The sequence below is a fragment of the Triticum dicoccoides genome, chromosome 3A (genome assembly GCF_002162155.2).
Source record: "Triticum dicoccoides isolate Atlit2015 ecotype Zavitan chromosome 3A, WEW_v2.0, whole genome shotgun sequence".
NCBI lineage: Eukaryota > Viridiplantae > Streptophyta > Magnoliopsida > Poales > Poaceae > Triticum > Triticum dicoccoides.
In genome coordinates this window covers 66292376-66306987 of record NC_041384.1, presented here as the reverse complement: position 1 = coordinate 66306987, position 14612 = coordinate 66292376, and positions in this window count along the sequence as shown.

The window sequence follows — 14612 nt, the reverse complement described above, 5'->3', positions numbered from 1 at the left end:
TCACATCGCCATTATGTGGATGCAGACTTCGAGGGTACGATCTTGACCGCTTTATGGGAGCCGGCTTCTTGGAGTCGGCCTTCTCGCGGCCGGCTTCTCGGAGCCGGCCCTCCCGCGGCTTTTCTTCATGAGGGCTGAAGTCGGGCCGCCTTCCGATAGCCGGCCTGGAGACAGCCGGCAAAGGGAAGGCGGCCCTGTGTCTTGGATTCTTGAGGGCCGAATCGGCTCGTAATTTTTTCAGAAGGGCCAGGGGGAGCCGGCTAGGCTACCCATGGTTATTTACTCCAATAGATGGAGTTAAGTACTCAACAGTGCAGCGAAGTACGGCGGTAATCGCCACACCAAGAGCTACCCGAAGCGAAAGTTGCTACCTGAATTCGCTGAGGAGGCCTTAGATCCCCCACAACCAAAAAACAAAACGACCATCCGGTTGGATAGACAACCTCGTGGCCAACATAGAGCGGCAAACGACGCCGCACATAAGCCAGTACGCGATCCACGTGAGGGCGCGCATCAAAAGGACGGCGCAACCAGATCCATCTACAGGCCACGCAAGCGCGCTCCAGCATGCAATGCAACAGAACAAACATCCCAACACCACGGTACACCCAAATACAGGGGTGCCGCACACCCCCTATGTTTCACCGATGAGGTGCTGGACCATGAATTTCCAGAGGGATTCAAACCCGTAAACATAGAGGCGTACGACGGAACGACAGACCCAGGGGTCTGGATCGAGGACTACATCCTCCATATCCATATGGCTCGAGGAGATGATCGCCACGCCATCAAGTACTTACCCCTCAAGCTCAAAGGGCCAGCTCGGCACTAGCTTAAAAGCCTCCCCGAAAACTCCATTGGAAGCTGGGAAGAGCTCGAAGACGCCTTTCGGGCAAATTTTCAAGGGATCTATGTCCGACCACCAGATGCAGACGATTTAAGTCATATAACTCAACAGCCCGGAGAGTCAGCCCGAAAGCTTTGGAACAGGTTCCTCACTAAAAAGAACCAAATAGTTGACTGTCCGGACGCCGAAGCCTTAGCAGCTTTCAAGCACAGCGTTCGAGACGAATGGCTTGCCAGACACCTCGGCCAAGAAAAGCCGAGGACAATGGCAGCATTAACAAGCCTCATGACCCGCTTTTGCACGGGCGAGGACAGCTGGTTAGCCCGATGCAGCACCAGCGACCCAAGTAGATCCGAAGTCAGGGACGGAAACGGGAAATCACGACGCAGCAAAAACAAGCGCCGGAATAAAGAAGACAGCCCGAAGAGCACGGCGGTAAACGCCGGATTCAGAAGCTCTCGGCCAGGTCAGCAAAAGCTGCCCTCCAAAGGCAACAGCGACGAACTGTCCAGCCTAAACAAGATTCTGGACCAAATATGTCAGATCCATAGCACCCCTGATAAACCTGCAAATCATACCCATAGAGAATGTTGGGTCTTCAAGCAGTCCGACAAGCTCAACGCTGAACATAAGGGGCAGGATACACCAAGCGAAGACGAGGACGGGCCTCGCAAGCAAAGCACTGGGGAACAGAAGAAGTTCCCACCAGAAGTCAAAACAGTAAACGTATTACATGTGACAAAGGGGAGAAACAAAGCGGCACTCCTAGAGACACATGCCCCAGGGCCTATCACCGCGGAGTTCTGCCACTGGTCGTCCCAACCGATCACCATCGACCATCGAGATTACTCGGCAAGTATCCGGCGTGCAGGATGGGCTGCCTTGGTATTAGACCCAATAACTAACGGATACCACTTCACACGAGTCCTGATGGACGGCGGCGGCAGTTTAAGCCTGATATACCAGGACACAGTCCGGAAAATGGGGATAGACCCAACAAAAATTAGCCACAACAATACTACCTTAGAAGGAGTAACACCAGGCCCAGAGGCCCATTGCACGGGCTCCCTGCTACTAGAGGTTATATTCGGCTTTCCCGATAACTTCCGCAGCGAAAATTTAACGTTGCACATTGCTCCGTTCCAAAGTGGCTATCAAGCACTACTCGGACGTGAAGCTTTCGCTCGCTTTAACGCAATACCGCATTACGCTTCTCTCATGCTTAAGATGCCCGGTCCATGTGGCATCATTACAGTAAATGGAAATTGATCTCTCCTTGTGCGCGGAAGACCGTACGGCTGCCTTGGCAGCCGCACACTAAACGGCCTCACCAACTAAAACATCTGACAGGTTGTTAAGACCACGGACGCGGTTGGACGAGTCCCGCGCAGCTATATGTAATTAATATAGATTTGATGGCTATACCCCTATTACAATACAAGGGGCTCAACGCGTGCAAACAAGTGACAATTAGGCTCAAATTTACTCATTTGAACTGTACATGGTTTATTTAGTATAGCCTACCTTTTGCACGACAACTTTTCAATTAAGTTCCTTTCTTTTTCAGATGAGCATCGTGCTACACCCGTCCAGAATACGGCACAACAGAGACACAGGCGCAAACATGCAACAGGGGCCCATTCCAAGGATTCTTTTTAGATTAAGACCCTGCGTAAACCTTTTTTACTGTCTCTTATTGATACACATCCCTCGGATTCTCAGTACAATTGAGAAGGATGCTGACGTATTGGCATGTGGCCACGTCAGAACATTGCACGTACCTGGACACCAGGGACTTATTACAAAGGGCACTGTTTAGGCCCGGTTTACATCATAAAGACCGAATACCTTAGGGAGTGTTCGGCGTCGCGAGTTTGGCCTTATATGCATCAGCTCCGAATCATGTCTTTGGTCAAATGTTGGGTTTTCCCGACTCCTGTGTTTTGCTGCTTTACGTTCCGTTCTATCGGCTAAAGCGGCACTAGGAGAACTACTGCGATTGTGCCCTGGTTCATCCGGATGAGCACCTCAGTAGAGAAAGCCGAAAACTGACTGTCATGATATAGTGTGAGACTGGTCAACCACTCGATGACCTAGCGGAATCTTCGGGATTCCTCCGCCTTAACGAAGGGCCATTTCCCGGCCAGGCATGTACGCGCCCCGAATCCGGATGAGCGCGGAGCCACCAGGGGCTATATAGTAGCCCCACTGTCAAACTCCTCTGGCTAAGTGAAAGTGTTAAAGCATTATAGTCCGGTTGCCTAGTTCATTGCACTATCACCTCCTTAATGGACCAAGACGTTGGATCAAGTGTGAACACGCGTCTTCCGCGAACACCCCCGCATTATATGCGTGGGGGCTGAAGCCGACGACTGCCATCTTTCAGGTTTTATACATATATACATAAACAGCCGCACAGGATGCATCATAGCACTTTCGGGCAAAAGTATAAATACAACCTTGTTAAATTCAATAAAACATTGTTTTTTACAATGGGAATACATGTCACTCAAACATGATATTCTTCGAGCACAGAGCATCTATTGAACGAGCGCCTTCAAGGACTTCTTCAAAGTAGTGCTCGGTAGCCACTCGGCCTATGGCCAAACCCTGTGCCGCAACAGTGGTGGCCTCCATCTCCGCCCAGTATATTTTGACACAGGCAAGGGCCATCCACTCACCTTCTATGCACGCTGATCTCTTTACAGCATTGATGCATGGCACGACTTCAAGGAATTGTTGCACTAAGCTAAAGTAGCTACTCGGCCTTGGCCCTCCCGGCCACAGGTGATCCACAACGGACCTCATGGCAAGTCCGGACAACCTATGGCGCTCGGCCCAACCGGCCAACCGCTCATTCAGCAGCAGCGGACGGACTGGAGCGTGAAACTGTGACCAGAACAGCTTTTCCACTTCGGGACCTTTCTGATCCTTGAAGTACTCGGCTGCATCAGCAGCACTTGCAGCCAAATCCATGTACGCGTCCGCAGAACTCCATAGCCGGTCCAGAGGAGCATACTTCGGATCTCCGAACTTAGTCCGCAACAAGAAGGGCTTCCCAGACACGATATCTGCAGCTTGATTCAGCTCCTCCTTCGTCGCTCTAATTTTGGAGCGGGCTTCCTTGGCAGCCACCCGGGCCTTCTCCAGGTCCGTCGCCTTCGCCCAGTTTTCCTCTTCAAGAAGTCGGTAATGGTCAGCAGCATCTTTTAACTCCATGGCCATCTTGGCAATTTTTTCTTTGCTCTCGCAATGTGCGGCCTATTCGGCCCTTAACTCTTCGGTCGCCTGTAAAGCGGCCGCATTGCTACTCCTTGCTTGCTCCTTGGCTCGGGCAAACTCCGCCCGAAGGGTCTCCACGGTGGCAGCTCCATCTGCAGTCATAACATATTAAAGATACTGGCATCATGCTGCTCTTATTACGTGACAATCACCAGAGAAATCACCTACCCTATGCCTCGTCAAACCGCTTGTTGACAAGCACGATGTCGGCATCTGCCGCATCTAGCTGCCGCTTTAGTTAGGCAAACCCATCAGTCCGGCTAGCCACCGGAGCCTCAACCACCTGCACATAAAGGCGGTCTGGTTATTACCTGGGACTATGATCCTCTGTTTGCCGCCGTTCTCGACGACAACCAGAGTCTCAGGGGCTACTATCTACATGGGCATACCTAACGTATGCGGTACTATTAAAGGCATACATTATTTTACGTACCTCGAAGCCTTTCAGCAGACTCATAAAAGCTTCGTGCAAACCGCTTTCAGCGGATGAAATCCTTTCAATTACCGTACCCATTAGCGTACGATGCGCTTCCGAGACGACAGCTTTCCCCAGAAGATCCTTCAGCACGTCCGACCGCACACAGTACGGACCCTTGCTGTCACTCTACTTAGGAGCCGGATACTGGGGATGCCGGGCAGCCAAAGGGTTATCCTGTAGCGATATTGGATCCGGAGATACCCTTCGCGATGACACTTCAAGGTCGCCTGCTTCTTGAGCTGGGGAGTCCGGGGGAGGCGTTTCGCTCTCCATCATCTCCGGAAGAAGATCCCCCGAAGATGAACTCTGTCGAGAAGGGCTGCGATCCGGACTACAATTTACAAGCATCGGTTATTGTCTTCGGAAGTAAGGTAGAATATCTTCACTATTAAGTACTTTTTGATTACTTACAGCTCGGTAGAGGGCTGATCCCCACGCGGACATTGTGCGGCAAGAATACCCTCCGAGGCAGGACCCTCTCGTGGAGATTTCTTCTCCCGTTTGGAAACCTTAGTTTTCGGATCTTCACAGGTAGTCCTCTTCCTTCCCCGGGGAGAGAGAATGTCAGATTCTTCCCCTCGGTTATCCTCCCTCGTGGAGGCGCTCATTCCCTCGATTGGAATAGGTAGCGATGGAGGCCCGCTTTCGCCCTCTTTATTCCCCCTTCATCTTCCTTTGAGGGCACTAGACAAGGTGCTGGCTCGAGCATCTTTTCCAGCACCGGATTGTCCAAGTCTTCAGGAAGGGGGCCGAACACCGGATCATCTTTGCCTTTATTATCCAGTCCAGGTCAAAGAGCGATTCTTCAGAATTATGTCATTATAAATAAAAGGACAGTGTGTTCGACCATGGGATTACTTACCTGGGCAGCGGGGTGGTTGCATCTCAGGCCCACGTCCTCGGAAGTGTCCATACACTCTATTTGGGGTCCGAAGAACAATTTGTACATATCCTCGTGCATCATGCCGAGGAAATTCTGAATAGTGCGCAGTCCTTCCGGGTTGAATTCCCACATGCGGAGGGGCCGGTGTTTGCAAGGCTGGACTCGACGAACCAGCATAACTTGCGTTACCATAACCAGACTGAAATCTCCCTCGAAGAGATCTCGGATACGGTTCTACAGTATTGGCACGTCCTTGGCTGGACCCTAGCTCAGCCCCCTGCTGATCCATGACATCAGTTGTGGTGGAGGGCCCGAGCGAAAGGTGGGGGCAGCTACCCACTTGGCACTTTGGGGAGCTGTGACGTAAAACCACTCCCATTGCCACAATCCGGACACCTCTAAAAAGGAACCATTTGGCCATGGAGCGTCAGCAATTTTGCTTATTAGAGCACCTCCACATGCTGCGTACTGCCCCTCGACCATCTTCGGCTTCACATCAAAGGTCTTGAGCCACAGGCCGAAGTGAGGGGTAATGCGGAGGAAGGCCTCACAAACGACAATAAATGACGAGATGTGAAGAAGGGAATCCGGGGCCAGATCGTGAAAATCCAGCCCGTAATAGAACATAAGACCCCTAATGAAGGGATCCAGAGCGAGGCCCAGTCCTCGGAGGAAGTGGGAGATGAACACAACGCTCTCGTTGCGTTCAGGAGTAGGGACGACCTGCCCTCGGGCGGGCAGCCTATGCGAAATTTCGGCGGTCAGATATCTGGCCTCCCTCAACTTCTTGATGTCCTCCTCCGTCATCCACCGGCCTTAAAGGCTGGATCCGGACATGATTGAAGGTCTGAAGCACCTGACCTGGGCTTTGGGTGTTAGAACTCGAGGCGGGGGAAGGATTCGATTGAGCACGAGAGGGAAAATAGAAAAAGCCTTGTCCCTTTATGAAGGGGATGAATATCAGGCGTCCTCCTCGTGGCCGTTCGAGACTTACCTAAGATCTAGAAGTCATACCAACAGGCACAGTTGGGTTACCCATGTTTGTATTGATGAGAATCCCGTGATAAGGGGAACACGATCTCTGCTTTGACAAGACGTGTCAAGAAACAGCCTCGCCTTATGTGCGGGGCTGGTTAAAGAAAAACGGTTCAAATAATTACCGGGCTGTGGCATGATGTCATGCTGCCAAAACGTGTCAGCAGATTAGATTTGTGGAAATATTATTCTCTCTACGGTGGTATGTGGAACTTATTATGCAGGGTCGGACACTATCCTTGTATTCAAACTCTTCCGTGGTGTATTCGGAGGAAAACCCGCCTTGCAATGCCGAAGACAATACTGCGCGTCGGACTCATCGTCATTGAAGCCTGGTTCAGGGGCTACTGTGGGAGTCCTGGATTTGGGGGTCTCCGGACTGCCGGACTATATCCTTTGGCCGGACTGTTGGACTATGAAGATACGAGATTGAAGACTTCGTCCCGTGTCCGGATGGGACTCTACTTGGCGTGGAAGGCAAGCTAGGCAGTACGGATATGCATATCTCCTCCTTTGTAACCGACCTTGTGTAACCCTAGCCTCCTCCGGTGTCTATATAAACCGGAGGGCTTTAGTCCGTAGGACAACAGACAATCATACCATAGGCTAGCTTCTAGGGTTTAGCCTCTCCGATCTCATGGTAGATCAACTCTTGTACTACTCATATTATCAAGAATAAATCAAGCAGGACGTAGGGGTTTACCTCCATCAAGAGGGCTCGAACCTGGGTAAAACATCATGTCCCCTGCCTCCTGTTACCATCCGCCTTAGACGCACAGTTCGGGACCCCCTACCCGAGATCCGCCGGTTTTGACACCGACACCTCTCTTTATTCTTCTCACATCGGTAACTCCTTGTTCTTCGAACACTTCATCCACACAAAACTTTAACAAAATTTTTGTGAGATCCGTTAGTATAATAAATTAAATCACTACCTTTAGGTACTGTTGTGAACTCATTCTAAATTCATATTGGTGTAATATATATTGTATTCCAACTCATCCATGGTTCATACCCTCCGATACTACTCATAGATTCATCAAAATAAGCAAACAACACATAGAAAACAGAATCTGTCTAAAACATGACAGTCTGTAGTAATCTGGAGGTTTAGTAGACTTTTGTAACTCCAAAAATTATGAAATAAATTTTACAATTTGAAAATTTTGTACAGAAGTAATGTGCAAAAAGTTTCAGACCCATTTGACTTCCCAGTAAAAAAATGTAAAATCACGCGCTACAGTCAAAGTTTCTATTTTTGTTCTGCACATAGTAAACAAGCAATCTAATCATCCTAAAACCAAGGCTTGGCACATTATTTTTATAATACAATGGATATATAAGTGGATATTATTTACAGAGAAACTTCCATGAAAAATTCTACATTGTTTCCGTGAGCATGAACACGAGTGCTCAAGGTCGACCCTCACTTCTTTAATGCATAACTTCCAATCACTTCTCTTTTTGAAAAAAAATTAGGTATGAGAGGCAAGTAAATTTTTTGTATTTTCATTATTTTAAATTTTTTGTATGTTTCACCCACAACTAAACAGAAGCAAAAAAGGAAAAACAAAATCTACTTAGTGAAGGAAAGCGAACAAGCACACACAAGAATATCAACCCCACGCTGTTGCTCCCTGGCAACGGCGCCAGATAAGAGCTTGATAATCCCCAAGTGCAGGGAATCGTCGTATCAATTTCCAAAGGTGGAAGTCATAAATATGGAGTGTCTAACCCACAAGGAGCTAAAGGTAAGATCAATATTCTCTCAAGCCCTATCTGCCAATGATATGACTCTACGTACACCGAACGTTTGCTTCCAACTAGCAATGAGAAATAAAACTATGTTGTGGGTATGAAGTGGATAACTTTGCATGATATCGGAGAGCTAAAATATGAAAGTAGGTGTTGTTATCATAAAGTTAGAATATATTACCAAATATTATAAATAGCGAGTGTGGAATAATGGTGGATCAATGTGCGGAATTGTCCTAGGCAATTGTTAACAAGACCGATAATCGTCATTGCAATTTCATATGAGGGAGAGGCATAAGCTAACATACTTTCTCTTCTTGGATCATATGCACTTATGATCGGAACTCTAGCAAGCATCCACAACTACTAAAGATCATTAAGGTAAAACCCAACCATAGCATTAAAGCATCAAGTCCTCTTTATCCCATACGCAACAACCCCCTTACTCGGGTTTGTGTTTTAGTCACTCACGCAACCCACTATAAGTGAATCATAAACGTATTGCAACACCCTACAGCGGGAATCCCTCATGCCTTCGCGACAAGGAGGGCACCATAGGACAACACCAAAATAAAACATACAACTCATACCAATCTAGATCATCAATCAACCCAAAGATAAAGGATATCTACTCAAAACATCATAGGATGGCAACACATCATTGGATCATAATATGTGGCATAAAACAACATGTTCAAGTAGGGATTACAGCGGGGTGTGGGAGAGTGGACCGCGTAAAAAAGATGAGGATGGTGATGATGATGGTGATGTTGATGAAGACGATCACCGCGGCGATGATTCCCCTCTCGATGGCACTCCGGTGCCACCAAGAGAGAGGAGGAGAGGTTCTCCCCCTTGTGCTTCCTCCTCCATGGCCTCCCCCTGGATGGGGAGAGGTTCCCCCTCTGGTTCTTGGCCTTCATGATGATAATGGCCCCTCCGGGATCCTCTTCCATGCCCTCCGATGATGATGGGCCCCTCCGGTAGGGTGCCGGAGAGGGCCTAGATTGGTTTTCGGTGGCTACGGAGGCTTCTGGCGACGGAACTCCCGATCTAGGTTTGTTTCTGGAAGTTTTGGTTTATATATGAGGTGTTGGAGTCGGGAACAAGGCAGGGGGGGTCTCCGGGCCGTCCATGAGGCAGGGGGCGCGCCCAGGGGGTGGGCGCGCCCCCCATCCTCGTGGGCAGCCCGAGACTCTTCTGGCCCAGTTCTTTTACTTCCTGGCCTTCTTCTGGTCCAAAAATAAGATCCGTCAAGTTTCAGGTCAATTGGACTCCGTTTGGTTTTCCTTTTCTGCGATACTCAAAAACAACGAAAAAACAGAAACTGGCACTGGGCTCTAGGTTAATAGGTTAGGCCCAAAAATCATATAAAATAGCATAAAATGCATACAAAACATCCTAGATGGACAATATAATAGCATGAATACTTCATAAATTATAGATACGTTGGAGACGTATCAGTCCACCGGTGAGCTACTCGGGAAACGGGGCCATATAAGGCGCTGAGGCCGCCGCCTTCGCACTATGCGCCCCATTCTTCTCCTCCTTCCTCCGCTCCTCATTGCTTCGACCTCCGCTCTTGGCGCCACCGCCCGGACCGAGCCCGTTCCACCGCAATGGGGAAGGACAAGACCGCCGCTCTGAAGTGCGCGAAGAAGGCGACGGCGAAGGCGAAGGGGAAGAAGACGAGCCGGGGTGGGTCGTCGTCAAGATCCGCTCTGTCGTGCGGCTGGATCCTGGGTGACTGGATCCGGTCGACCATCATGAAAGAGGACATGGAAGATCTGGTTGACGGAGGGCTGATTGCCCATGAGTCTTGGCGGCTTCCGGGGGACGAGACTGAGCCGCGACCACAAGAGGGTGAGTGTGTCCTACTTGCGACCAACGTCGACCGCGGTTTTTCTTTGCCCCCCATCCTTTCTTTCGGGTTTTTTTGAATTTCTTCGGAGCTCAACTTCATCACTTCTCCCCCAACACTATCACATACCTCGCTGCCTATGTGTCCATGTGCGAGAATTTTCTAGGTTGTCGACCACACTGGGGACTTTTCAAACATATTTTCACCTGCCGCTCTCAGTCGGTAAAAAAGGCCAATCCGAGTGACGAGAGAACACACGTGATTCTGATGTGTGGGGGTTTAGGGATCTAGATGAGGAACAAGAGCACTTTCCCTGCCATGATTCTTCCCGACTCCGTCAGGGGGTGGCAGCCGACCTGGTTCTACTGTAAGGATGAACCGACCCCGGGTCAGTTGACTGGTCTTCCTCCATATTCCACTGAGCGAGTAGAGAAGCCTTCTTCATTGAGAGTGACTCCGGAGGAGAAAGAGGAGGTTGCTATGCTGGTCGAGCGAGTGGTCCAACTTGTTCGCGATGGTGTGACTGGTATGGATTTGCTAGAAGCCTTTCCGAGTCGACGCATTTAGCCGCTCCAAGCTCGTGACCACCCAATGTGGTTATACTCGGGCGTTGAGGACAACACTCGGATCCACCCGGAGGAAGTCAGTGAAGAAACGGTGGAGCTGTGGTTACAAGGCATCACTCGGAATAAGGACAACCCCAGGGGGTCCAGAAGGGTTCCTCCACTCGACAACACCACTGAGCCTGACAAGGTTTGATTCTTTCCTTCCGAGTGTATTTTGCTCTGATATGTGTTAGCTTATGAATTTGACGAATATCCACTCTACTCTATCCTTTGCATACCTTCACTGAACTGTACTCGATGCCCAACGGAGAGCAAGAGCAGGAGGGAGAGGTGAGCGGGGGTGACAGCGGTGACTGGCACTTGGACGGAGGAGGGTACAAGAAGAGTGAGGACTCGAGCAGTGGCGAGGAGGTCGACTCTCCGCCTCGCACGGAGAGGCGCTCCAAACAGAGGCAAGATCCAGCAAGCATTCGGGGCAAAACGACTCCTCCGACGGGACATCCTTTAAAGCGTACTCGGACGTCTTCTCCTGTGTTGACTGAAAAATCTCCCAAGCAGCCCAAAGTCGTGACATCAAAACCTCGAAAGGCCCTACCCAAGATCAAAGTGTCTATCCCCATCGCTTCTGGGTAATTATTGAGCCCAACTCTTTAGTTTTCGCATGATTCAAACTTTGGTCGACTCACTCTCTTGTTCTGACCGAGTGAATTCTTACTTTTGCAGTGTTGCCTCTGGGATTTCTATTTACCAAGATGACGAAGATGAAGAGATGGAGGACGCGGTCACTTCTCATGCAGGTAAAACTCTTTGCCCTTCTGTCATTATTTAATCTGCTTTTTTGACGGTCGAGTGAACTCTCGTAAGCGATTGCTTTGCAACTCCGCCCAATGTCATTGAGCTTTCGGATGATGATGAAGACGTGCTGTAGAGGACCATGGGAAGGAGGGGCAAGGCCTCGAGTAAGAAGGCAACTGCTGGCCAAACGTCTCAGTCGGTGCCAGTGACGGAGCCAGTGGTTCAACAATCTGAAGATGTGAACCAGACCTCTATCACTTTTGCAGTTCCGGTGTCGACTGAACGCCCTTCATCGTCGACCGTGCCTGTCCCTGCTTCATCTGTTCAGCGTCATGCCTCAGATTTTCAGGCTGCTCCAACTGAGCCGGCAACTCCGTTCTTCACCACCCATCACGTCCCGGAGGATCAGGCAAGCGTCGCAACAGAAGCTATACGCCAAGCGGGCCTGATGATGGAGCGGGTGAAGACTGTGCACGAGAATAGTCAAGCTGCTTATGATGCCAGTGCACCCCTCTGAGCCAATGTCCAGGTAAGTTGGTTTTCGACTGAACTACTATGTTGTCGGTTGTTCCGTTAGGATATGCTACTCGGAAAAAATCTTCTTTGTGCGTCCGTCAGTCAGTCTGTTCTTTGCATTTGCACACCCACTGGGTGTTTTAATTTATGTCGAACATTTTTCGCAGTTGAGTCGACTAGGTTGTGTTGATTGTAGTTTTTGGACTAGTGGGGGCATGCAAAGTGCACCCACTGGGTGTATTCCCCGAGGCTGCCGTCGAATGTGTGATTCGGCGGGGGCCTTGATAAAAACATCTTCTCCTTCCGTTCTTCCACTAGGTCTGGGCAGACCATGTCGAGTGGAACTTGAACCAGTGGGCGCACGCAGAGTGCACCCACTGGGTGTAGTCCCCGAGACCACGATCGACTGCGGGCAGTCGGTTGGGGTCTGAGAATGCTTCTCTCTCTTATTTATTCTTCTTCTTCCACTCAGTCTGGTCGGGCCATGTCAAGTGGAATCTAAACCAGTGGGGGCACACTAATTGCACCCACTGTGTGTAGTCCCCGAGACTACTATTGAATGTTTGATTCTGCAATAGCCTTAGAGTTCTTTTCACTCGGAAGCGAATGATCTTTTTATCCTGTCCATTGATATATCTTTTTGCTGACTGCAGAAATCTTGTGAGCTTATCTCCAAGTTCACCAATTTCGAGGAAAAGCAGAGACAACTCAACCTTGACTTGGAGCTGGCCAATCAGAATTTGAAAAAGGCTAAAGACGAAGTAGCTGGTACGGAAGGTAACGACCTATCGACTGTCTATCTTGACCATCTCTCAAGTTATCTCTTCGTTCTTCTCTCTGACCTGAGTGCACATTCTTCAGAGAAAATGAAGCAAGCCCTGGCACAGAAGGACCTTGACCTTGCAGCTGTGCAGAAGGAGGCTCAGGAGAAGACTGCACTCGCCGACAAGAAGCTGGCTTTAGTCGGGGCGCTGGAGGAAGACAACGCCAAGCTAAAGGCATCCCTCACCGAGGCCAACAAAGAAGTGACCCGTCTGAAGAAAGACAAAGTTGCTTTGAACGAGAAGATTGAAGGCATTTCTCATAAGAGAAATGACCTAGAAGCATATCTGGGGGCACTCGCCAAGAAGTTGTTCCTTATGCTCGAAGGTATTTTTCCTTGTCTGGTTGTTTAGCCATCGTCGACTCATCATAAAATCATCGACTCATTATCACATCGATATCTCTTTGTGTTTGTAGAATTCTGTCAGAACTTTGAGGAAGAAACTAGGCAGGTCGAGACAGGCCTAGACCCCATCCTTTCCCTTGTCGGTGACGAAGCTTCCATGAACGTGCTCCGACTGGAATCCCGCATTGCCAGTGTTACAAACTACCTTGCACGTCTGAAGGTTGCGGTGTCGCGGATTGACTCAGCACTTTGGCCACGAGAGACGCTCCAGAATGACCTCGAGTCCTTGATGACTCGACTCAATGAGGTCCCTGGCCGAGTGCAGGAGTGGAAGAAGTCATCTGCTCGCTGCGGTGCTGACGTAGCTCTATCGCTAGTTCGATTCCACTGCAAGGAGGCCAAAGAGGAAAAGCTAGCAGCAATCAAGGTTGCAAATACTAGGAGACACGACTTCCGGTCCTTCATGGAGACCTTCATTGCCGCCGCCACTCGAAATGTAGACGGGATCGACATGGATGAGTTCGTCGACCCTGCCAGTCCTTCACCCACGGAGTGAACAAACTTTTATAATCCGATTAAATTTGCCTCAGTATGCCGAGTGGTCTTGTAACCGTTTAAAACTCTTTTGGGCCTGATGCCTGAGTCCTTTGAACTATGGTCTGGAACCTCTTTAGGTTTTATCTGAACTTGGTTGCGTTTGAATCCCTTGGCTTTGACTCTTCAATCTGTGTTGCTACTGACTTTGTGGTGTAGCTCAGTCGAGTGGATCACAGACAAGGGCATTTGATGCCGTCCATGACCTGCTCATCGCCTTTTTGCAGGTAAAGATGGAGCAAATGTTGTATTTGTGTTGAAGCTCCGAGGACAGGTCGTGGTCGACCTGCACCTCATCGTCCTTGCGGATAAGGATGGAGCGGACGTTGTATTTGTGTCGAAGCTCCGAGGATAAGGTTGTGGTCGACCTGCACCTCATCGTCCTTGCGGATAAGGATGGAGCGGACGTTGGATTTGTGTCAAAGCTTCGAGGATAAGGTTGTGGTCGACCTGCACCTCATCGTCCTTGCGGATAAGGATGGAGCGGTCGTTGTATTAAAACTTAGGCAAGTACGAGACTGCAGCTAAGCCCTCGAGTGGGAGGGTTGCTCACCAGTCGATAGGATTTTTTAAAACTTAGGCGAGTACTGGACTGCAGCTAAGCCCCCGAGTGGGAGGGTTGCTCACCACTCGGTAGGATTTTTTAAAATTAGGCGAGTACTGGACTGCAGCTAAGCCCTCGAGTGGGAGGGTTGCTCACCACTCGGTAGGATTTTTTTAAACTTAGGTGAGTACTGGACTGCAGCTAAGCCCCCCTGAGTGGGAGGGTTGCTCACCACTCGGTAGGATTTTTTAAACTTAGGCGAGTACTGGACTGCAGCTAAGCCCCTGA